The 25,702-nt window shown below is 42.0% G+C and overlaps 1 protein-coding gene and 1 pseudogene across 12 annotated transcripts in view; one reads left to right on the forward strand and one right to left on the reverse strand.

Moving 5' to 3' along the window:
- The window catches only part of LOC126984348 (DNA polymerase epsilon subunit 2-like), a 40,807-nt pseudogene extending 33,421 nt beyond the window's left edge, over nt 1-7,386 (reverse strand).
- A 276-nt stretch (nt 7,387-7,662) lies between these two features.
- LOC126984761 (uncharacterized) overlaps nt 7,663-25,702 on the forward strand; it is a 31,736-nt gene continuing 13,696 nt past the window's right edge. For 7 of the 12 annotated variants that reach the window (XR_007737635.1, XR_007737639.1, XR_007737637.1 and 4 more), the window contains exons 1-2: nt 11,319-12,055; nt 13,351-13,724. The gene's annotated coding sequence lies outside the window, so the exon portion shown is untranslated. Of the gene's footprint in view, nt 7,691-11,318; nt 12,056-13,350; nt 13,725-25,702 lie in introns of those variants that run through there. The other 5 variants (XR_007737638.1, XM_050838820.1, XR_007737640.1 and 2 more) reach the window with 5 other exon arrangements.

The following is a 25,702-nucleotide window of genomic DNA, read 5'->3' on the forward strand; positions in this document are numbered from 1 at the left end:
TGAGCTAGGGAGTTTCTCTTGCTCTAATGTTGCCAACTTGCTCATATGCTTTTTACTAGGTAAAATCAGCCTCCCTTTAATGATCATCTTTACTAACTTGGGATTCAATGTATCATAATAATAACTGGAAGGTTAGCAAATCAAACAGTAACAGAATAAAAGTAGATATTCTTCTGTGTGGTAATAATATAAAATGCTGTCATGAAAATAACCTTCAGGCAACTCTGTCTGTCCCAAACCTGGTCCTGTACCAACTACAGCAAACAAGTATTGAACATATTTATGTATCAGGATCCTTGACTGTGCTCACACTTACACGCCCTAAACTCAAACTTAAAGTAAAATATGGAGATTTTCAAATCACTAAGTAGGATATATATATATATATATATATATATATATATATATATATATATATATATATATATATATATATATATATATATATATATATATATATATATATATATATATATTTTTTTTTTAATAAAAAAACCAAAAATCAAAATCGTAAAAATCAATGATTTTTTGATTTTTTGATTTTTTAAAAAATCAAAAATCACCAAACCCTGGTGAAGGTGGATAGTGGAGTGTTTCCCCATGTGGTATTGGTATGCTGGATATCCCTCCCAAGGTGCAGGACTTTTACATTTTTTCTTAACTGAATTGTAGCATTACTCACTTTTGTTCCACTCCTGTAGCTTGGTGGATGTCTTAACCTTGGCAGGAACTCCGCAGTCAAGGGGTTAAGATGATGGTCACTATAAACACCTGCTCTGCAATTAATATCGGGGACTGGCTGCCGATACTACCATCCAGGCCCTCAAACAAAAACTTCCTGCCTATCGTAGCCATAGGTATACATAAAGAATAAATAATAAAATAAAAAAGTCCTTCTTCTGTACTGTGAAACCTGAAAGAAATACTCATGAGAACACGTTGCAGCTCCTTTTGCAGCCTTCGGAACACTCTGATGTGCTGAGGGGCAGAAGACCTGAGAGAACACTTGACAACATGAGTGAGTGAGTGAGTGAGGAGCATTTGAGAGTGAGTGAATGAGTAAGTGATAGAGTGAATGAATGAGTGAGTGAGTCAATGAGTGAGTGATAGAGTGAATGAATGAGTGAATGAGAGTGAATGAGTAAGTGATAGAGTGAATGAATGAGTGAATGAGAGAGTGAATGAGTAAGTGAAAGAATGAGTAAGTGATAGAGTGAATGATTGAGTGAGTGATTGAATGAGTAAGTGAGAGTGAATGAATGAGTGAGTGAGTGGAATGAGTAAGTGATAGAGGAATGAATGAGTGAGTGAGTGAATGAGTGAGTGAGTGAGGAATGAGTGAGTGAATGAGTAAGGAGGAGTGAATGAGTGAGTGAGTGAGTGATAGAGTGAATGAATGAGTGATAGAGTGAATGAGTAAGTGATAGAGTGAGTGAGTGAATGAGTGAGTGATAGAGTGAATGAATGAGTGATAGAGTGAATGAATGAGTGATAGAGTGAATGAGTAAGTGATAGAGTGAGTGAGTGAGTGAGTGAGTGAATGAGTGAGTGATAGAGTGAATGAATGAGTGAATGAATGAGTAAGTGATAGTGAATGAATGAGTGAGTGAGTGAGTGAATGAGTAAGTGATAGAGTGAATGAATGAGTGAGTGAGTGAGTGAATGAGTAAGTGATAGAGTGAATGAATGAGTGAGTGATAGAGTGAATGAATGAGTGAGTGAGTGAATGAGTAAGTGATAGAGTGAATGAATGAGTGAGTGATAGAATGAGTAAGTGATAGAGTGAATGAATGAGTGAGTGAATGAATGAGTAAGTGATAGAGTGAATGAATGAGTGAGTGAGTGAGTGAATGAGTAAGTGATAGAGTGAATGAATGAGTGAGTGAGTGAGTGAATGAGTAAGTGATAGAGTGAATGAATGAGTGAGTGAATGAGTAAGTGATAGAGTGAATGAATGAGTGAGTGAGTGAATGAGTAAGTGATAGAGTGAATGAATGAGTGAGTGAGTGAGTGAATGAGTAAGTGATAGAGTGAATGAATGAGTGAGTGAATGAGTAAGTGATTGAGTGAGTGAATGAGTGTGATAGAGTGAATGAATGAGTGAGTGAGTGAATGAGTAAGTGATAGAGTGAATGAATGAGTGAGTGAATGAATGAGTGAGTGATAGAGTGAATGAATGAGTGAGTGAGTGAGTGAATGAGTAAGTGATAGAGTGAATGAATGAGTGAATGAGTGAGTGAATGAGTAAGTGAATGAGTGAGTGAATGAGTAAGTGATAGAGTGAATGAATGAGTGAGTGAGTGAATGAGTAAGTGATAGAGTGAGTGAGTGAGTGAATGAGTGAGTGATAGAGTGAATGAATGAGTGAGTGATAGAGTGAATGAATGAGTGAGTGAGTGAGTGAATGAGTAAGTGATAGAGTGAATGAATGAGTGAGTGAATGAGTAAGTGATAGAGTGAATGAATGAGTGAGTGAATGAATGAGTGAATGAATGAGTAAGTGATAGAGTGAATGAATGAGTGAGTGAGTAAGTGATAGAGTGAATGAATGAGTGTGAGTAAGTGATAGAGTGAATGCGTGAATGAGTGAATGAATGAGTAAGTGATAGAGTGAATGAATGAGTAAGTGAGTGAGTGAATGAGTAAGTGATAGAGTGAATGAGTAAGTGATAGAGTGAATGAGTGAGTGAGTGAATGAATGAGTAAGTGATAGAGTGAATGAATGAGTGAGTGAGTGAGTGAGTAAGTGATAGAGTGAATGAATGAGTGAGTGAATGAGTAAGTGATAGAGTGAATGAATGAGTGAGTGAGTAAGTGATAGAGTGAATGAATGAGTGAGTGAATGAGTAAGTGATAGAGTGAATGAGTGAGTGAGTGAGTGAGTGAGTAAGTGATAGAGTGAATGAATGAGTGAGTGAGTGAATGAGTAAGTGATAGTGAATGAATGAGTGAGTGAGTGAGTGAGTAAGTGATAGAGTGAATGAATGAGTGAGTGAGTGAGTGAGTGAGTGGGTGGCATTCCCTCTGCCCTGCCCTGACCAGCTCAACAAAACCTGCCTCGGCTGCCCTGTAGATTGCCTCCTTGGTGATCTGGTCGGAGGTGATGGGGAGCTTCTGCAGTGCCTCGATGACCGCCTCCACCCACTGCGTGTGCTCCTCCTGCGGCAGAGGCTCCAGCAGCTGACACAGGTAGCTTGCCACGTCGCTGTTTGGGAGAGGCAGGAAAGAGCGGAGTTACGGGAGTCCTTTTGTTGTTTTGTTTAGCTACGGTAAAGGAAGCAGGTCAAGGGCAATAATAAATAAGAAAATAAAGCTTTCTAGACGCTGCCCCAACAAGAGAAAAATGATCGAGGGGTCAGGAAAAGGTCAATTTGGAAAGGAAAGAGCGGTGAGTTGCCAGAAGTCCATTTTTGTTTTGTTTTTTACAAGAAGGAGGCAACTTAACCCTTATACCCCGTGATAAAATGAGTGGACGGTTTTAAGTTACGCACGCATAAAACGGGTGAGTAATGTTAGTAGGTGTTCCCTTGCTTACCTTAGTGTTCATTCAAATTATTGTAACAAATGCTGGGACAATTATATATCATCTGAAGGCTTAGAGGTTGGTCTTTGCTTTGGTATAATGATAAATGAACAAATGGAGCTTATGTAATCCTCTAAATGGTAAACCTCCAGTATCACCTCACACTCGTCATCTGACATCACCCTTATCTAGGTCAATAAGAAGACAAAAAAACAATTCTCACGTATTGTCATGTATCATATCATGTGCCTGAAATACTTATTTACTCATGGAAATACATATATATCTGCTATCTTGCCTAGAAATGGGTAAAAAAAATTATAAAATACACCACACATCGCGACCGTGTACTCACTGCGGGAAAATCTGGAGCCCGAATACAACATAACAAATCCTTGTAAAAGCTGGGACGTGATTGGCCAGGCATCCAGCAGGTTGGAAAAAAGGGCCAATGACAGGGCTTGATGTATGACGCATAGCCTCAAGCATAAACAGTGTGTCATAAAATGATCGATCGTGGCGTGACGGAGACTAACATAAAAGCCATGATCATGCTTGACGGGGTATAAGGGTTAAGGGCAAAAAAACATAAAAGAACATAAAAATAGCTTACCAGACACTCCTCTGACAAAAGTAAGGAAACAAGAGGCCAGAAGAGAGGCCAATTTTGGAAAGGAAAGTGCAAAGTGAGGTCAAGGAAGTTTTTTTTTTACAAAGGAAGAGTAGAAAAAAAAGGTTAATCTAGCCAACAACTGCTTCTAATATAGTGAAAAAATAGCATGGGTACTGCATAGGATACTTCTTTTGCTTCACATCTGTGAAGGTTTTAGTTACTGGTCGTACCAATTTACTGCGTAAACGGCTTGATTATGTGGGGGTGCCTTGAACATTTCTAAGTCCAGTGTTGTTGTTTGACTCGACAGCTTCCTGGGCAGACTGAGCCTCTTAGCTGCCTTATACTACACCACAGAAACTAGTTCCTAAGTCAGTAATATCCAGAACGTGCATGGATCATAACGATTTCGGACAAAAAACGGTCTTTTAAGAGTTCTACGTTATTTTCTTCTATATGTTAAAGCAACTAATGCCGCAGCTATTTGTATTTTCTAATTTTAAAGGAATACATTCGTGAAATTTTACTACGCGAGGGTGTATCAGTGGTGGCACCTATAGGCAGGTTCCTGAAGTCAGTTGTTTTCAAGCCGCCATAATGGATGGAAGGCCCGACACTCACTCCCTCAAAACATCAGTCTACTTCACCTCTCGGTAAGTGTTAACTGAGTATTTAACCTCTTTATTGGTATGCATGTAGGTTGACAAAAGGACCGACTACTATCCCATTACCGGGTCCAACAGTGACACGGGCGTGTCACGTGCGCTTTGTGATTCACGGTCGCATGAAGCTATGACAAGCACGTGTCAGAAAACAAACGGATATTGTTGAACGTGCGATACTTATAGTTGATATATAGCATATATAGTTGATATGTAGCAGTCGGTAGGTCACTCCCGGCTCAGTTAACAGCAGGAGCGTCAGTGCTGGATGACAGCTGTCACAAATGTTTTATTTTGTACCCCAAAGTACTTGGTAACAATGATCTAGCATCATCTTACAAGAAGTGGATGGGTTAACCGTCAGTACTGTACCACTTGTAATTATAAAACATGACATTTACCAAATTACTCGACTATGGATTGGGGCGGCGGCGGTGGGCGGGTGGGGGATCTACTACGCTGACCATCCAATTACACGCCCAACACTCGTCAACAGACCCGCTGCGGCGGCTGCTAGGTTATATTGGAATCGATTACAAGAGTGTACGTTAGGGACTTTCCTAACTTTAGAGACTAGGGAATTTTCCCTATTTTAGGGATTTTTGTAGGGACATTTTGGAAGCCCATTTTTCAGTGATTTAGCCTTCCACCACCAAAACCACGGTTCCCTACAGGGATTAATCGAGCGCATCATACATGTGAGTGGGGTCGAGGGGGCGAAGCACCCCAGTTAGTTGCCAGGTCGCAAAGTTCGGTTGGGGTACTTTAAGAAGGAGGGGGGTCCAGGGGGGGTGCAGCCCCCCTTGGTCAGCAGGGGGGTCGAGGTTAGGTTATGTAAAGTTCGGTTAAAGTAGTTTAAATATGCTCACCCACCCTAAAGAACCGATTTCAAGTGCATCATACATGTGGGGGTTAGTGACGGTACGCTTGGTTAGCGATTAGCCCATGCATGTGAGAGTATACATTAGGGATTTTCCTTACTTTCGAGAAGAGGGAATTTTCCCTAATTTAGGGATTATTCTAGGGATATTTTGGATGCACATTTTTCAATGATTTTGCCTTCCCCCCAACAACCCCAGTTCCCCACAGGTCCCCAGGCTTGTGTTGGGGGGTAGGGGGGGCTGGGGGGGTGGAGGGGGAGTAGTTGTTCCCTAGTTTTACAAAATAAAAAAAAATAAAAAAAAAACCGCTAGTCTATGTTCCCACACAAGGTAAAGAGTGGCGGAAAGAGAGGTCAGTTCCGAGTGCTCTTTCTCAGTTTTCGTTGCAGTGACGGCAGCAGACCAAGGGCAGAAAATAAAGAGGAACAAAAAATCCTGCTGATCACTGCTCCTGTATAAAGAAGTATAGAGGAGTGGCCACCAGAGAGGTCAGTGTCCGGTGAAGTGTCTTAATGTTCCTCTCCTTGTTAATGTGATGTTAGGTTAGGTTAAGACGACGTGCGCTGGGCAAAAATAAACTTGGCGAATCTAACCAAACTAACTCTAACCTAATGTCTGCACTCCTCCCTCTATGCCGACTTTGTCTCATATGATAACAATAAAATAAAATAGTAATAAAGAAGAAAGAGAAGAGGAAGAAGAAGGAGAAAAAGGAGGAAGAGGAGGAATAAGAAGGAGATGGAGAAGATAACAATAAAAAAATAATAATAAGGAAGGAAGAGAAGAAGAGGAAGAAGGAGGAGGAGGAATAAGAAGGACAAGAAAAGAAGAAAGAGAAGAATACAAAGAAAAAGAAGGAGAAAAAGACAAAATGAAGAAGAAGAAGATTAAGAAGAAGAAGCAAAGGGGAACATTAATAAGGAGAAAGAGGAGAAGAACAAGAAGGAAAAAAAAAGAGGAAAAGAAGTGAAGAAGATTAAGAAAAAGGATAAGAAGCAGAAGAGGAATAATAAAAAGGAGAAGAAAAAGGAGGAGGCAGAGAAGAATGAGAAGAAGGAGGAAGTGGAGAAGAAGAAAAAGGGAACTGTTGATGAAGAAAAAGAAGAACAAAACTAACAACCTTTACCTCCGCAAGTTCAGTCCGTACAGCTTAAAGAACCGCATCATCTCACTCTTCTGCGCCAAAGTCCTGTTCTCGGCCATGGTGGGGGGAGATCGGGGTCTTGGGGTTATATATCGCTTCTGAGGGCGTCACTCCTTCCTTTATAGCCTTTAATTATCTTGTTCTTCTGGGATGTTTTTGGGGGCTGGTCAGGCCATAATTAATTCTTACGAGTTAGTCAAGGTCATTTATTCTTCTTCTGGAGACCCCTGGAGCTTTGTAGCGCTTCTGAGGCCGTCACTTCTTGATCTCCTTCCTTTACGACCTTTAATTATCTTTTTCTTCCTCTGCGGTGTTTTAGGGGGCTGTTTAGGCCTTACGAGTCAGTCAAGGTCCTTCTTTTTGAGGCCCCTGGCGCTACGTATCGCTTCTAAGGTCGTCACTCCTTGATCTTCCTTCCTTTACGACCTTTAATTATCTTCCTGTTCTTCCTCTGGGGTGCTTTAGGGGTCTGTTCAGGCCGTAACTATTATCCTCCTCGCCGCCCCGCCACTCAAGGGTTTGTTTGTAAACATTGGGATTTGGCGCCAACGTCCTCATCATACTATCGTACTTAGCACACTGCATTTCCTGGTTTCAGACCCCAAAACAGTCGCATCCACACAGCTAACGATATTTATTTATACTACTTGTTGAAATCGTCGATTACTGAGGCTTCCTTGCGGTAATGTTGGGCCAGAAACTGGAATATGCAGTATTGTTCTGAGTACGACAATCTGGTGACGCTGGATTGGCGGGAGTCGCGCAAGGCCTTGCTCTTGCTCTTGCTCTTGCTGTACAGGTGACAAGGGAGGACATAAGAGTAAGAAAGAGCTGAGGAATTATAGGCCGATAGCCCTGGCGAATACGGTGGGAAAGATTTTCTGTGCTGTGTTGAATGAAAGGCTGTGTAAGTGGATTGAAAGAGAGAGAGTGCTGGGTGAGGAGCAGAATGGTTTTCGCACAGACAGGAGAGCAGAGGACAATATGTATGTGGTAAATGAGATGATAGAGAGGAAAAGGAAGAATGGAAGTCCGTTGTATCTTGGGTTTCTTGATATTGAGAAAGCGTATGATAGAGTGAACAGGGAGGTGATGTGCAAGGTACTGGAGAAAGTAGGTTTGAGTGATAAGATAGTGCGAATCATTAGGAGCATGTATGTGGATACGAGAGCCAGGTATAGGTTAGGAGCATTAGAGACAGAGTGGGTGAGGAGTGAAAGAGGTGTTAGGCAGGGCTGCATCCTGTCTCCAACTCTCTTCAGTCTGTACACTGAGGAGTTGGCAGCCAGGATGAGGAGAAAGAATGCAGGAGTAAAAGTGGGAGAAGACAGGGTAAGTGTGCTTCTATATGCAGATGATGTGGTAGTCATGAGTGAGTCAGCGGAGGAACTGCAGGAACTATTAGATGTGGTGAATGAGTATGGGAGAGATTTTGGAGTGAAATATAGTAGTGAGAAAAGTCAGATAATGGTTGTGAATGGGGCAGAAGATGAGAGAAATAGGACCTGGAGGCTAGGAGACACAGAGCTAGGGCAAACAGATGCATACAAGTACCTGGGTGTATGGATGAGTCCGAGAGGATGTGAAAGGACAAAGAATGAGAAGATTAGCCTAGTTAATCAATGGGTGGGCCGTCTGAGAAGTGCGGCAAGAATGAGAGCATGTAAGTATGATGTGCTGAGAGAGGTGTGGAAGAGTGTAGCAGTGCCGAGTGTGATGTATGGGATGGAGGTGATTACATGGAGTGAGTTGGAAATGGATAAACTGGAAGTAGGGCAAAATAGGATCGGTAGGTTAGCTTTGAATGCACCAAGGTATGCAGCGGTGGAAGCATTGAGGGGTGATATGGGGTGGAGTACCTTAGGGAAAGATTTAGGAAGGCTACCCTTAGATACAAAGTCAGACCGGAACGAATGGATGACGCGAGATTGGCACGGAAGGTCTACTTGTGGAGTGTGCATGAGAGCAAATGGATTAAAAACTGCATGAGAATGAATTGGTGACAGTGGTATGCGAGTCAGGTGGGTGAGCAGAGAGGAAGGGAGGCGTTTCTTTGAATGGAAGGTGACTGACAGAAATAGTGAGGGTCTAGAATGGAATGTGAGAAAGTGGAAGAAAGAGATAGACAGTGCAGTGAAAGGTGACGGTCTGAGGAGGTGGAAGCATGTGATGGAGCGAAAGACTACTTTGGAGTGGTACAGGGAAAAGGAAGCCCCGCAGTGTGTCAGCTGGTAGGATGGAAGCCTGGGTGGTGATCTTCTCTTCCAAGCTCGCGCGCAGTGTATGAATGTGAATGCAAGAAACTACAGGTGGTCTGAGTCCCGCAGCAAAGTGTGTCAGATGTGTGACAGGGGTGTGGATGAAACTGTCGTGCATGTGATACTGGTGTGTGGGAGGTACCGGAGAGAAAGGACGGAGATGATGAGGGTGGCAATGAGTGAGATGGGCTGGGATGTGAATGGGAGGATTGCAAGGACAGAGAGGGAGTGGATCGATGCTGCTGCTGCTGGGACTGGGTGATGAAGCAAATGATAGAATTATAGAAGCCATGAAGAGTTTTCTGGAAAAGATGTGGTGTGTGCAAATAGGTGGAAGATTTGTAATGGATACTGCGTTATTTTACAGGGTGTGCCGATACGAAGGCCAGACTCTCCAACGGGTCACCTGTACAGCAAGAGCAAGAGCAAGTTGGAGAGTCAGGCCTTCTTATCGGCACACCCTGTAAAAATAAAACAACACAAGCAGTATCCATTACAAAAATTCCAATTCCCTATTTCTTGCACACCACCTCTGTTCCAGAAAACTCTTCATGGCTTCTATAATTCTATCATTTGCTTCATCACTCAGTCCCAGCAGCAGCTCCTGCTCTTGCTCTTGCTGTACAGGTGAATGGATGAGTGACAGTGGAAATGTAGAAAGACTGAAGGTGGATGGTGTAACAATTACAGATGAAGAGAAAATGAGGGAGGCAGTCAAGGAGTTTTGGGAGAATATAGGAGGAGTGGGTGAAGAAATGAACGTGAGAGAAGCGGGTGTGACCATGGAGAGGAAAGATGCAACTGAGCTGAATGAAAGGATCAGTAGGGAGGAAGTTGAGAGGTGTATTAAGAGACAGAAGGATGGAAAAGCAGCAGGACCAGATGATATCCCGTACGAGCTTTATAAGAATGGTGGTGAGAGTGTTATTGACAGAATGACTGACTTATTTAACCAGGTGTGGGAGGAAGAGAGAGTGCCGAGCAAGTGGAATGAATGTAAGGTGACTTTGATACATAAGGGTGGACACAAGAGTAGACAGGAGCTTAAGAATTACAGACCAATCTCCCTTGTAAACACAGTAGGGAAAGTTTTTTGTGCAGTGCTGAATGAAAGGTTGTGTAAATGGATTGAGAGGAATAGGGTATTAGGTGAGGAACAGAATGGTTTCCGGGTTGACAGGAGAGCTGAAGATAATATGTTTGTGGTGAATGAACTGATTGAAAGGAAAAAGAGAGCAGGAGAAAAGTTGTACTTAGGTTTTCTAGACATAGAGAAAGCTTACGACAGGGTTAATAGGAGTATGTTGTGTAGGGTGCTGGAGCAGATTGGATTGAGTGATAAGTTTGTGAACATAATTAGGAGTATGTATGCAGGCACAAGAGCTAAATACAGACAGACTGGGTGAAGAGCGAGAGAGGAGTGAGGCAGGGTTGCATTCTGTCACCAACATTATTTAGCCTGTATACAGAGGAGCTGGCAGTTAGGATGAGAAGAATGAATGCGGGAGTGAAAGTTGGAGAGGACAAGTTGTGTGTGTTGTTGTATGCGGACGATGTTGTGATTTTGAGGACTCTGCGGGAGACTTACAAAGAATGTTAGATGTGGTAGGGGGCTATGGAAGAGATTTTGGTGTTAGATTTAGTAGTGAGAAGAGCAAGATTATGATAGTCAATAGGTCAGAGGATGAGAGAGAAACAACTTGGAGACTGGAAGGGAATGAGTTGGAACAGACCGAAGAATACAAGTACCTAGGGGTGTGGATGGAGGTAAATGGATGCGGCAGGGCCAAGAATGTAAAGATAAGTTTGACAAACCAGTGGGTAGGCCGTTTAGGGAGTGCAGCGAGGATGAGAGCGAGCAAGTATGATGTCATCCGTGAGGTTTGGAAGAGTGTGGCTGTCCCGAGCATTATGTATGGAATGGATGTGATGACATAGAATGACAGTGAGATACAAAATTGGAGGTGGGGCAGAATAGGGTAGCAAGAATGGCACTGAATGCACCAAGGTTTGCAGCAGTAGAGGCTCTTAGGGGTGACATGGGATGGAGCACGTTTAGGGAAAGACTAGTAAAGGCAACCTTGAGATATAAAGTGAGACTGGAACAAATGGAGGATGCAAGATTAGCAAGAAAAGTATACTTGTGGAGTATAAGAGATGGCAAATGGGCGAATAAATGTGGGCGAATGATAGACAGGAATGTTATGCTAAGTAGTTGGGTGTACAGACAATTTGAGGATAGGCAAAATGTGTTTGAATGGAGAGTAACAAACAGAAATGGAGAGGGGTTTGAGTGGGATGTAAGAAAGTGGAAGAATGTGATAGATATGGCAGTTAAAGATGAGGGATTGAGCAAGTGGAAGAATGAGATGGAAAGAAAGGAAACTCTCGACTGGTATAGGGAGAAAGAGGCCCCAAAGTGTGAGGTGTGGTATGAGGGAAGCCTGGGAGGTGATCTTCTTTTCCGTGCTAGAGCGCAGTGTCTGGATGTGAATGCAAGGAACTATAGATGGTCTGAGTCCCGCAGCAAAGTGTGCCAGATGTGTGACTGGGGTGTGGACGAGACTGTGCAGCATGTAGTGCTGGAATGCAAGAAGTATGACAGGGAGAGAACGAAGATGATGCATGTGTTTTTGAGCGAGATGGGACGTGGAGTGAACGCGAGGACGGCAAGGGAGTGGATGGTGCTGCATGCTGCTGGGGCTCAGTGGAGAGACGAGTGGACGAGTGATTGAGGCAGTGAAAGAGTTCTTGGAGGGCATGTGGCGTGAAAGATATAGGGAATGATATCTTGCCCCGAGAACATAGACTTTCCGCATGTTTTTTGTTTTCTTTTCACAGGCCTGGCTGGGGAGAAATCCCGAGCCACCTGTGACATCAAGATCAAGATCAAGATCATGACGCAAGACTGGCACGGAAGGTTTACTTGTGGAGTGTGCATGAGAGCAAGTGGATTAAGAACTGCATGAGAATGGTTGGTGACAGTGGTATGCGAGTCAAGTGGGTGAGCAGAGAGGAAGGGAGGCGTTTCTTTGAATGGAAGGTGACTGACAGGAACAGTGAGGGTCTACGTAGATTTTCAATACACAGATCAGCAGTACACGGTCGTAAGGAAGGACAGAGCTGTACAGAATGCCCCGGGAGGAGGAGTGGCAATACTAGTGAAAAATTACCTGCCCATAGATTTAAGTTCAGTAACCAGTCTTGTTGACCACAATGCTCAAGAATCAGTTTGGTGTGAGTTAAATTAAAAAGCAAGGAGGGCAAAAACTTAGTACATAAGAACATAAGAACGCAGGAGTCTACAAGAGGCCGGTAGGCCTGTACGAGGCAGCTCCTTTGACCCTAAGCTCCCGTGTATCTAACCCCACCTAATATCGCTGTCCATGAATTTATCTAGTCTATTTTTGAATGTGACAATTGTATTGGCACTCACCACATGACTGCTAAGCCTATTCCATTAATCCAGCACCCTGTTTGTAAACCAATTTTTGCCTGTCCCTGTTGAATCTGAATTTATTCAGTTTAAACCCATTACTTCGTGTCCTACCCGGTTCTCTTACCAACAAAACCTTATGAATATCTCCCTTATTAAAGCCCTTCATCCATTTATAAACCTCGATCATGTCTCCATGCACCCTTCGCCTTTCTAGAGAATGCAAGTTTAACTATTTGAGTCTTTCCTCGTATGGCAAGTTTCTCAACCCCTGAATCATCTTAGTCATCCTCCTCTGCACCGATTCTAACATTTTGATATCCATTCTATAGTAAGGTGACCAGAACTGAACCGCATAGTCAAGATGAGGTCTAACTAATGCTAAATATAGTTTGAGGAAGACATCGCGGCTTCTGTTGCTTACGCTCCTTGAAATATATCCCAGTACTGGGAACTATTTATAGATCTCCTTCTTCAACAGCGGAAAACAATGATCTCATATGTGATCTCATAAGGTTAAGTGAAGTTTATTCTGTAAATAGTCAAATATTAGTATGTGGAGACTTTAACTATGGAAATATTAACTGGGAGGAGAACAGAGTTATGGATCGAGGGTACTCAGGGTGCGGGACAAGCGACGAACTTCTTGGAAGCAGTGAACGATAACTTTTGGACGCAGAACACAGAGGAATGGACACATTTAAGGGACACAGACCATCCATCCAGACTTGACCTTGTGTTTACCAAGACAGCAAACGAAATCAGTGAAGTAAAATACCTTGCACCACTAGCTAGGATTAAGCATGCCTTTCTGTGTTTCAACATCACCGCAGGTTCAAGACCAAGGGAGCAAGAGGACTGTACATGGAAACTTAACTTTTATAAAGCGGATAATGAGAAGATGAAAGACTTGTTTCGGGAAATACATAAAACACCCACGAAGAAGAAGAAGAAGCGAAGGCCTGACTCTCCAATGGGTCACCTGTACAGCAAGAGCAAGAGCAAGAGAGCACACGCCGCATCCCTTCTGGCCCTGCCCAACCAGCCCCCTAAAACACCCCAGAAGAAGAAGACGACGAAGGCTCCACACCCACGGGCCAGCGCTGGGGACCTGCTGGCCAGCGACACCCTCAGCCCCAACACTGCCAGGACAACACCTCCACCACCGCCGCCGGGAAGTCTTAACCTTCTCATGCAGCAGAAGTAGGTAAGCTGTCCTGCACAAGACAGGCCCCGCCCTCCACTCATAAGAACATAAGAACATAGGGAAACTGCAAGAGGCCGGGTGGCCTACACAGGGCAGCTCCAGAATCCCCCCCACTACTCACGATGGGTGAGGTGTAGTTACAGGGGTTACAGGTAGAGGCTTGATCCTCGTTATACCGGCGGTACTAGGCACGCATCCAGTACCCCGTCACCCTACTGCACCCACACCTCACTGCCACCTGTCGTCCTCGTCCATGTAGCTATCCAGGGTTAAGATTCGTTTTAGGTCCGTGCCAGTATCTCATTACCTACCTTATGAAACATCAGTATCTCTTCATATATCTTTTCGGCAAAACTTAAGAATAACCACTACAAACCAATATTCGTAGTAATTTAGCACGTGAAAGAATTATCATTATAATGCATTTTCGTATACGTTTTACCTTGGGGAGGGGCCAGGGGGGCAAGCCTCTTTAATTATAGAGTTAGGTGGCTTGGATTTTCTAAGTCCATTGTTATTGTTTCACAACCGCCTCTATACACAGACTGAGCCTCATACCTGCCTTGCAGTGCACCCTACAAACTAGTTCCTAAGTCAGTAATATCCAAAATGCGCATGGATTATAACAATTTCGGACAAAAAAACGGTCTTTTAAGAGTTTTACGTTATTTTTTTCTCTATATTAAAGCAACTAATGCCGCAGCTATTTGTATTTTCTAATACATTCGTAAAATATTACTACGTGAGGGTATCAGCGGCGGCACCTAACGGTGGGTTCCTGAAGTCAGTTGTTTTCAAGCCGCCATAATGGATGGAAGGCCCGACACTCACTCCCTCAAAATATCCGTCTACTTTACCTTTCGGTAAGTGTTAACTGAGTATTTAACCTCTTTATTGGTGTGCATGTAGGTTGACAAAAGGACCGATTACTGTCCCAGTACCGGGTCCAACAAAGACACGGGCGTGTCATGTGTCACATATGGTGTGACAAGCACGTGTCAGAAAACAAACGAATATTGTTCAGTGCGAGATACTTATAGTGGAATTTGAGTAAAATGGAGGCCAGGGTCATACGTAGCAGTCGGTAGGTCACTCCCGCGTCAGTTAACAGCAGGAGCGTCAGTTCGATCTGGATGACAGCTGTCACAAATCTGTTTTATTTTGTACCTTAAACTACTCGGTAAAAATTATCTAGCATCAACTTACAAGAAGTGGACGGGTTAACCGTCAGTATTGTACCATATGTAATTATGAAACATGACATTTCCCAAGAGTTGCTCGACTACGATTGGGGTGGTGGGGTGGGGGTTCAACTACGCTGACCATCCAATTGCACGCCCTACACTCGTCAACAGACCCGCTGCGGCGGCTGCTACGCTATATAGGAATAGATTAAAAGAGTATACGTTAGGGAATTTCCTTTCTTTAGAGACTAGGGATTTTTCCCGATTTTGGGGATTTTTGTAGGGACATTTTGAAAGCCCATTTTTCAGTGATTTGGCCGTCCACCACCAAAACCACTGTTCCCTACAGGGATTAATCGAGCTAACGACCACCAAAACCACAGCTCCCTAAAGGGATTAATCGAGCTAACGCTGCCGCCGCAAAATAGCTCGCATTCATTACCTGCCGTATGAAGCATCACTAGGTCTTCATATATTTTTTTTCTACAAACGTTTGGTTAGCGACGGTACGCTTGGTTAGCAACGGTGCGCTTGGTTAGCGTTGGTATGCTTGGTTAGCGATGGTACGCTTGGTTAGCGATGGTACGCTTGGTTAGCGATGGTACGCTTGGTTAGCGATGGTACGCTTGGTTAGCGATGGTACGCTTGGTTAGCGATGGTATGCTTGGTTAGCGACTAGCCCACGCATGTGAGACCAGGTCCACCACGCGTGGTTATTTTTTTTTTTAGAACACGCAGCCCAACGGCTGCCGTGCTGAGGGCCGGGTATAGCCTGGGCCTGTTCAGCCCGAGTCCTGGATGACCTTGAGTCATGGCTCAGGGCTGTTTTGGGGTGGTTAGCGATGGTATGATTGGTTAGCGATTAGCCCACGCATGTGAGTATACAGTATACGGTAGGGATTTTCCTTACTTTCGAGACTAGGGAATTTTTCCTGATTTAGGGATTTTTCTAGGGAAATTTTGGAAGGCCCCGGTTCCCCACAGTTCCCCAGGCTTGTCTTGGGGGATTGGGGGGGCTGGGGTGGTGGAGGGGGTGGAGTGGTGATTCTTAAGATTTACCGTTTGGTTGGAGTAGTTTAAATATGCTCCCTGACCCTAAACCCTCTGCGAGCTATTTTACGGCTGCGGCGGCTGGAGCGTCGCCGCGGCCAGCACCAGGAGGCGACGCGCTTCCGTAAACATTATCCCCTATTTTCAAGAGTAAAAAAAAAGTCCTTAAATTGGATTTTCAAAGCGTTTCCATGACTGTTGAAGGTTTGTAGAAAAGATATATGAAGAGATACTGAGGTTTCTTAAAGTAGATTATGAGATACTGGCACGGACCTAATACGAATCTTTACCCTATCCAGTCTACTCTTAAAACAAGCTATCGTCCCTGCACTAACTATGTGATTGCTGAGTCTATTCTATTCCCCCACCACCCTATTACTAAACCAATGCTTGCCTATATTTCCTAAATCTATACTTTTCTAATTTAAATCCATTACTGCGAGTTCTATCCTGCTGGCTAATTCTCAGTACTTTACTTATATCGCCTTTGTTGTAACCCTTGACCCATTTGAATACTTCTATCAGATCTCCCCGCACTCTTCGGCTCTCTAGTGAATGTAAGTTTAGATGTTTCAGCCTATTTTGATATGGGAGGTTCCTCAGCCCCTGAATCATCTTGGTCATCCTCCTCTGAACTGATTCTAGCAAGTTGATGTCCATTCTGTAGAGGCAGCTCCTTTGACCCTAAGCTCCCGTGTATCTAACCCCACCTAATATCGCTGTCCATGAATTTACCTAGTCTATTTTTGAATGTGACAATTGTATTGGCACTCACCACGTGACTGCTAAGCCTATTCCACTCATCCAGCACCCTGTTTGTAAACCAATTTTTGCCTGTGTCCCTGTTGAATCTGAATTTATCCAGTTTAAACCCATTACTTCGTGTCCTACCCGGTTCTCTTACCAACAAAACCTTATGAATGTCTCCTTTATTAAAGCCCTTCATCCATTTATAAACCTCGATCATGTCTCCATGCACCCTTCGCCTTTCTAGAGAATGCAAGTTTAACTGTTTGAGTCTTCCCTCGTATGGCAAGTTTCTCAACCCCTGAATCATCTTAGTCATCCTCCTCTGCACCAATTCTAACATTTTGATATCCATTCTATAGTAAGGTGACCAGAACTGAACCGCATAGTCAAGATGAGGTCTAACTAATGCTAAATATAGTTTGAGGAAGACTTCGGGGCTTTTGTTGCTTACGCTCCTTGAAATAAATCCCAGTACCCTATTTGCTCGATTTCTAGCTTGAATGCATTGTGCCCTTGGACAGAGATCAGAGCTCACTAAGACCCCTAAATCCCTCTCGCACCCAGACCTGCTTTTGAGAGTGTCATTTAAGCAATAGTTATGTGAGGGGTTGTTCCTACCTACACTCAGAATACTGCACTTCCCTACATTGAACTCCATCTGCCATTTATCCACCCAGTCATACAATCTGTTGAGTTCACCCTGGAGAATACTAGCGTCCTGATCCGACTCAATTACTCTACCAATCTTGGTATCATCTGCAAATTTACTAACATCACTACCATAGCTGGGCACGATAACAGAAAACCTTATTCCCGATAACTAATAATGAAAAACCTTAACGGTGATAACCGATATTCGATAAATGGAGACACAAATATAGGCGATAACCGATACCCGATATAAATCCACAATTCCGATACTAGCTTGTGATAAGTCCGATAGGCGAAAACGATACTATATTGATATTTCAAATAAAAAACATAGATGAATTCAAATTTTCATTATCCGTATTTTAGAAAACTTACAAAACCTGAAAACCACACGTTGACACGTACATATGGACGGTAATACTAGAAACGCTTGAACTGGTGTTGTGTTATTTGGCGTCCCCACCGTCAAAAGCTGGCGCTTTTGTTTACAAACACTGGTCGCTCGTGAACTGCGTGCTCAGACCAGCAGCGTAGACCTGTACAGTCTCACAAAGCTTTAAACCGTAATTAAGAGTTGCTGGAAGGCTGAATCAGACATACAGTACCACTACCACCATCCTCGCTGTTTCTAGAACGACACTCGATCTGTACGAGTTGTATTTATATGTACAGAGTGTCGTTCTAGAAACAGCGAGGATGGTGGTGATCTATGTTTAATTCAGCTTTCCAGCAACTCTTAATGTGTTAAAAAGCTTTGTGAGACTGTACAGGTCTACACTTACTGGTCGGAGCATGCGCAGTTCACGAGAGACCAGTGTTTGTAAACAAAAGCGCCAGATTTTGACGATGGGACACCAAATAACACAACACCGGGTGCCTTCAATACCATGGCATGCTCACAAACGAATATGGAATATCAAATTTGAGGCAGTGAATAATCATTCTGGGGGCAAAGTTAAATGATTTTTCTCTTTAATATATTCCTTTTTTGAGTAACATAAAAAATAACCTAGTGTTTTAATTTTGATGATCTAAGTATGAAATCTCTTCACCGAAGATATTTCATGTTCCGAAGTTTTTTCATACAACACCGGGCCACGCATGCACAGTAGGGAGACAACGTTTTTTTTTTTCTGAGGCGGAAAAAAGTAGCGATTATTGCTAGTTTGCTTACAAAAGTAACGAAGATACCGATATATATTTAAATAAGTAGCGGATGGCCGATAACCCGACTTTGTTATCAGTGATAAAGTATCGAGATAACTTATCGCGATAACGCCCACCTATGATCACTACTAATTCCTGTATCTAAGTCATTGATATAAATAATAAACAAAAGTGGACCTAATACCAAACCTTGTGGGACCCCACTCGTAACACATCCCCAGTCAGATCTTTTACCATTGATTTGCACTCTTTGCTTCCTATTGCTAAGCCACGCCTTGACCCAGTTCAAAACTTTACCCTCTACTCCGTGAGCCTGTAAGTTAAGCAACAGTCGTTGGTGAGGAACTTTGTCAAACACTTTACTAAAATCAAGATAGATTACATCATAATTTTCATCTCTGTCAACTGCCTCAAATACTTTATTGTAGAAGGACAAGAGATTGGTGAGGCATGACCTACCTTTTGTGAACCCATGCTGCAAGTTGTGAATTAAGCTACGTTTCTCTAAATGCTCCCGAATGTTCCTGGCTATTATGGACTCCAGCTTCTTGCCTATAATGGTTCCATGTCAACTGAACCAGTGCTACTTGCACCAGTACCACATGCACCAGTGCCAACTGAACCAGTAGACAACTGAACCAGTAGACAACTGAACCAGTGGTCTACTGAACCAGTGGTCAACTGAACCAGTAACCATTTGAACCAGCGACCATCCGAACCAGTGCAACTTGAACCAGTGCAAACTGAACCAGTACTACTTGAACCAGTACTATTTCAACCAGTGACCATCTGAACCAGTGGTCATCTGAACCAGTGGTCAACTGAACCAGTGGTCAACTGAACCAGTAGTCAAGTGAACCAGTGGTCATTTGAACCAGTGGTCATTTGAACCAGTAACCATCTGAACCAGTGTAAACTGAACCAGTACTACTTGAACCAGTACTATTTCAACCAGTGACCATCTGAACCAGTGGTCATCTGAACCAGTGCTACTTGAACCAGTGCAAACTGAACCAGTACTACTACTTGAACCAGTACTAATTCAACCAGTGACCATCTGAACCAGTGGTCATCTGAACCAGTGCAACTTGAACCAGTGCAAACTGAACCAGTAGTACTTGAACCAGTACTATTTCAGCCAGTGACCGTGTAATACAATTTAACCCTTGTTCGAAGGCCGATGGTACTGTACTCCGTTGTGTAACCCTTTCATTACAGGTGTAACTCGTTTATGTTAGCATCCTCCCTGCACCAGCTTAAACCACGCATACTGAATTAAAACAACAAATTATCCTAGGCTTTGCATTGAATTAAAACAAGAAATAACCCTAGGCTTTGTACTGAATTAAAGCAAAAATAAAATAACCCTAGGCTTTGTATTGATTAAACAAAAAAAAACCTAGGCTTTGGCTTGAATTAATTAAAACAAGAAATAACCCTTTAAATTTGCATTTGAATAAAAACATAAATAACCCTAGGCTTGAATTAAAGCAAAAAATAACCATAGGGTTTGTATTGAATTATAGAAAAAATAAACCCTAGGCTTTGTACTGAATTAAAGCAAAAAATAATCCTAGGCTTTGTACTGAATTAAAGCAAAAAATAACCCTAGGCTTTGTACTGAATTAAAGCAAAAAATAATCCTAGGCTTTGTACTGAATTAAAGCAAAAAATAACCCTAGGCTTTGTATTGAATTAAAACAAGAAATAACCCTAGGCTTTGTACTGAATTAAAGCAAAAAATAACCCTAGGCTTTGTATTGAATTAAAGCAAAAAATAACCCTAGGCTTTGTACTGAATTAAAGCAAAAAATAACCCTAGGCTTTGTACTGAATTAAAACAAGAAATAAGCCTAGGCTTTGTACTGAATTAAAACAAGAAATAAGCCTAGGCTTTGTACTGAATTAAAACAAGAAATAAGCCTAGGCTTTGTATTGAATTAAAACAAGAAATAAGCCTAGGCTTTGTACTGAATTAAAACAAGAAATAACCCTAGGCTTTGTACTTAATTAAAGCAGGAAATAATCCTAGGATTTGTACTGAATTTGTACTATTTCAGCCAGTGACCGTGTAATACAATTTAACCCTTTTTCGAAGGCCGATGGTACTGTGCTCCGTTGTGTAACCCTTTCATTACAGGTGTAACTCGTTTATGTTAGCATCCTCCCTGCACCAGCTTAAACCACGCGCTTATGCAAACCCATTTGTATTTTGCGCTGGTCCCCGTCCTGCGACACGTGGAGTCGGGTTGCTGTCGCGGACCTTTTTTTTTTTTTAGTTTTATATTATATTTTTATTTATTTTTTTTTTACTTTTTTCTTTTAGTTTTTTTTTTTCTTTTCCTAGCTTATAACAGTTTTTATATTTCCTTTTCTTGTTTTATTTATTTTTATTTATTACTTTTTGTGAAATATTTTTCACTTTGTGTTTGTAAATGAAGTGTGACCATTTTAATGTAGGTTTCCGAAGGAAATAAAAATACAGTTGAGTCACAACAAATTCTGCTGAACTCGCACATATTTTATGGAATAAAAAATACTCTGAATTGTGAGTAAACTAATTATATTCAGATCTTGAAGAAAAATAAAGTTGAAGAAATATAAATAAAATGCAGTATAACGTTTGGTTACTCTATGTTAACAAGGTAAGTACTGTATATAGTTGCACAGCACTAAATCTTATTTTCTACCCAACAACTTGCATGTGGGCAATTGCTCTCAAATATCGTAACTTGTCGGCTTCTTCACCATAAGATCTAACTTTAACTGCTAGTCTGTTTGCTAAAAGTACATATCTATTTCTTGGCCTCAAGATTGACAGCTTGGGCATTTTGCATTGTTAGCCTATGAACTGCAATGTCTTTTCTGATACCATTCATGAAAGACCACATTGTTGGATGAGAGCACATAAAAGTGACTTGAGCGAATTATGAAACCCTTCCGTGCAATTAGTGGTTTTGGTGCACATATTTGGGCATCCTCGTAATGATTCCATAGCTGTGGTTCAAATCTTGGGTTTCTTGCCCTTCCTCCTACTCGAGGTCCACGTACGTATGTAGATTCAAAATATGCAATTAGGTCATTGCATTCAGCCTCATCTGGAAAAGCAGCTCCCAACTCTTCAAAGACCTCAGGTACTTCATCAATTGGTACAAAAGCAAGTGCTGGAAGGACTTGACAGTCATTGCAAAATCACGGTCTGTTTCATACCTGACCTTCAATCCCAATTCATTTACCTTTCTTATCACAGACTGATTTAAATGAAAGAAACATCCAGATACTCTTGCTAGAGGAAACTCATTTTGAAAGCATTTATTGCCGCCAACTCAAAATCAAGTAAGATAGTATAAGGGTTGAGACCTGGATGCAACATTTTAAAATTTCACTCATACGTGTGTATGTTTCAGCTTTTTTGTTTGGCAAGAGAAAATATATACAAGGGGGATAGGAGTTTCCTATCTTGGCGTGAATAGTATACAACTGAAAGAAAATCAATGGGGTAGTCTCAAATGTTCCATCACTAATCCATAACTCACTCTGAAGGCAATTTACCAAATCATGTCTCCCAAAGGCTAACATTCTTTGAGGATCATCGACTCCAGAATCATACATGACAATGTCTGCATAATCATTAGGTATCTCAAAGTTTCGAGACTGAGGAGGTGGTTGGATGTTCTCTTTTTGGCGTGTTCGTCTAATACGTCGTTCAATGGCAGATTTAACTGGCATTCTTGCCAAGACATCATCGTTTAAGGGAACGAGATGGTCGGCGAGAATTGTCCTTGTGGTGGCACGAGTGTTTTTGCATCTTGTTTCATTTTGCAAGGGCAACATGAACGTCAGTTTGAATAGAGTCTCCAGAATGGGTGTGGTCAGAGGTTCTTTATAATATTTGAGCCCTTCGTTATTATTGATGATTTACATTTGAAAGTCTTATATTTCCTGCACCTCCAATACTTTTTTCAGCATCCATCCAAGGCTCTTTTGTCCGAAGAATATACTCAAAACCATGATGCACTAGCAATTCTCCACCTCAAGGACTATGAAATATCTAGAGCCATTTCACATAAAATTATTTGAAGATATACAGTATTATAACTACAAAAAAAGTACGGTTAACTGAGTAGGTGCAACGTGAAAGCACCCACTCTCAGTGAAGTCTAACCCCTACTGGGCCTGGTGGGCCACTGGCGGCGCCCTGGGGCCGCAGGCAGGATTGCCAGACGCGTGTTAAAAAATTGGCACACTCTTCCCGAAAAAAAGGTTCAGATGGTCCCTTAAACGATGATGTCTTGGCAAGAATGCCAGTTAAATCTGCCATTGAACGACGTATTAGACGAACACGCCAAAAAGAGGAGAACATCCAACCACCTCCTCAGTCTCGAAACTTTGAGATACCTAATGATTATGCAGACATTGTCATGTATGATTGCACGGAAGGGTTTCATAATTCGCTCAAGTCACTTTTTATGTGCTCTCATCCAACAATGTGGTCTTTCATGAATGGTATCAGAAAAGACATTGCAGTTCATAGGCTAACAATGCAAAATGCCCAAGCTGTCAATCTTGAGAGGCCAAGAAATACATATGTACTTTTAGCAAACAGACTAGCAGTTAAAGTTAGATCTTATGGTGAAGAAGCCGACAAGTTACTTTAAATAAGTACTAACCTAGGGTTATTTCTTGTTTTAATTCAGTACAAAGCCTAGGGTTATTTCTTGTTTTAATTCAATGCAAAGCCTAGGATAATTTGTTGTTTTAATTCAGTACAAAGCCTAGGGTTATTTTTTGCTTTAATTCAGTACAAAGCCTAGGCTTATTTCTTGTTTTAATTCAATACAAAGCCTAGGGTTATTTTTTGCTTTAATTCAGTACAAAGCCTAGGGTTATTTTTTGCTTTAATTCAGTACAAAGCCTAGGGTTATTTTTTGCTTTAATTCAGTACAAAGCCTAGGGTTATTTCTTGTTTTAATTCAATGCAAAGCCTAGGATTATTTTTTGCTTTAATTCAGTACAAAGCCTAGGATTATTTTTTGCTTTAATTCAGTACAAAGCCTAGGGTTATTTCTTGTTTTAATTCAATGCAAAGCCTAGGATAATTTGTTGTTTTAATTCAGTATGCGTGGTTTAAGCCCAGGGAGGATGCTAACATAAACGAGTTACACCTGTAATGAAAGGGTTACACAACGGAGTACAGTACCATCGGCCTTCGAAAAAGGGTTAAATTGTATTACACGGTCACTGGCTGAAATAGTACTGGTTCAAGTACTACTGGTTCAGTTTGCACTGGTTCAAGTTGCACTGGTTCAGATGACCACTGGTTCAGATGGTCACTGGTTGAATTAGTACTGGTTCAAGTACTACTGGTTCAGTTTGCACTGGTTCAAGTTGCACTGGTTCAGATGACCACTGGTTCAGATGGTCACTGGTTGAAATAGTACTGGTTCAAGTAGTAGTACTGGTTCAGTTTGCACTGGTTCAAGTAGCACTGGTTCAGATGACCACTGGTTCAGATGGTCACTGGTTGAAATAGTACTGGTTCAAGTAGTACTGGTTCAGTTTACACTGGTTCAGATGGTTACTGGTTCAAATGACCACTGGTTCAAATGACCACTGGTTCACTTGACAACTGGTTCAGTTGACCACTGGTTCAGTTGACCACTGGTTCAGTTGGCACTGGTGCATGTGGTACTGGTGCATGTGGTACTGGTGCAAGTGGCACTGGTTCAGTTGACCGGCAACCGCCTATAACTGATGTTAAGCTAATTGGGCGATAGTTTGAAGCAACTGACTTGTCCCCCTTTTTAAAAATCGGCGTCACATTAGCTACGTTCCATAGGCTCGGCACATAGTAGTATTTACCGACATCTTAAAGATGTCGGTTAGTGGGTCACTGAGTACATCACCTAATTCCTTTAATACCCTCGGAAATATCCCGTTAGGACCTGGCGACTTGTTCTTCTTAAGCTTATCTATCTCATCCTGAACTACTTGCCTGGTAATGATTATATCCCTCAACTTATCGCCATCCCCGCCCTCGTACACCTGAACCCTTTCCGGTATAGTCGTTCGATCCTCCTGTGTGAATACTGAAAGGAAGTAGTCGTTCAACAATGTGCTCATATTTTCGTAATTTTCTACTAGCTCCCCTGTTTGTTTTCAGCGGTCCAATTTTCTCCCGTTTTTTTGTTCTATACATCTGAAAGAAGCCCTTAGGATTACTTTCCGCCTCATTTGGTACTTTGATCTCATAGTTCCTTTTTGCCATCCTGGTGTTTTTCTTAACTAATCTAGATAGTTCGACGTACCGGCCCCTGAGATGTGTTTCACCATTCTTTATTTTCTGATAAATTCCCTTCTTTAACCCAATCTCGTGTTTTAGTCCACGAGTCATCCACTTAAGATCATTGTTTTCTTTTCTAAGTGTTCACTGTGGTATATGCTGTCCTTGCCCCTCTACTATTACTCTAACTAAATTATTGTAAGACATTTCTACCTGGTTCTCCTGGCTCTCCAATCTGCAGTTCTGGCCCTCATGAATTCCTAAATTATCCCAGTTTACCCTTTCAAGATGTCTTCGAAGCCCCTTGTAATTTGCTCTTCTGAAATCTGGCACAAACACTGGGTTTGGTTTGCTGGTTACCGCCATAGCTGGGCACGATAACAGAAAACCTTATTCCCGATAACTGATAATGAAAAACCTTAACGGCGATAACCGATATTTGTTAACTAGAGACACAAATATAGGCGATAACCGATAACCGATACCTGATATAAATCCACAATTCCGATACTAGCTAGCGATAAGTCCGATAGGCAAAAACGATACTATATTGATATTTCAGATAGAACATTGATGAATTCAAATTTTCGTTATCTGTATTTTAGGAAACTTACAGAACCTTAAAACCACACGTTGACACGTACATATGGACGGTAATACTAGAAATGCCTGAACCGGTGTTGTGTTATTTGGCGTCCCCACCGTCAAAAATTGTTTACAAACACTGGTCTCTCATGAACGGTGCATGCTCAGACCAGCAAGCGTAGACCTGTACAGTCTCACAAAGCTTTTAAACCGTAATAAAGAGTTGCTGGAAGGCTGAATCAGACATATAGTACCACTACCACCGTCCTCGCTGTTACTAGAACGGCACTCTGTACGAGTTGTATTTA

Source organism: Eriocheir sinensis, chromosome 57 (genome assembly GCF_024679095.1).
Source record: "Eriocheir sinensis breed Jianghai 21 chromosome 57, ASM2467909v1, whole genome shotgun sequence".
In the NCBI taxonomy this organism is placed as follows: domain Eukaryota; kingdom Metazoa; phylum Arthropoda; class Malacostraca; order Decapoda; family Varunidae; genus Eriocheir; species Eriocheir sinensis.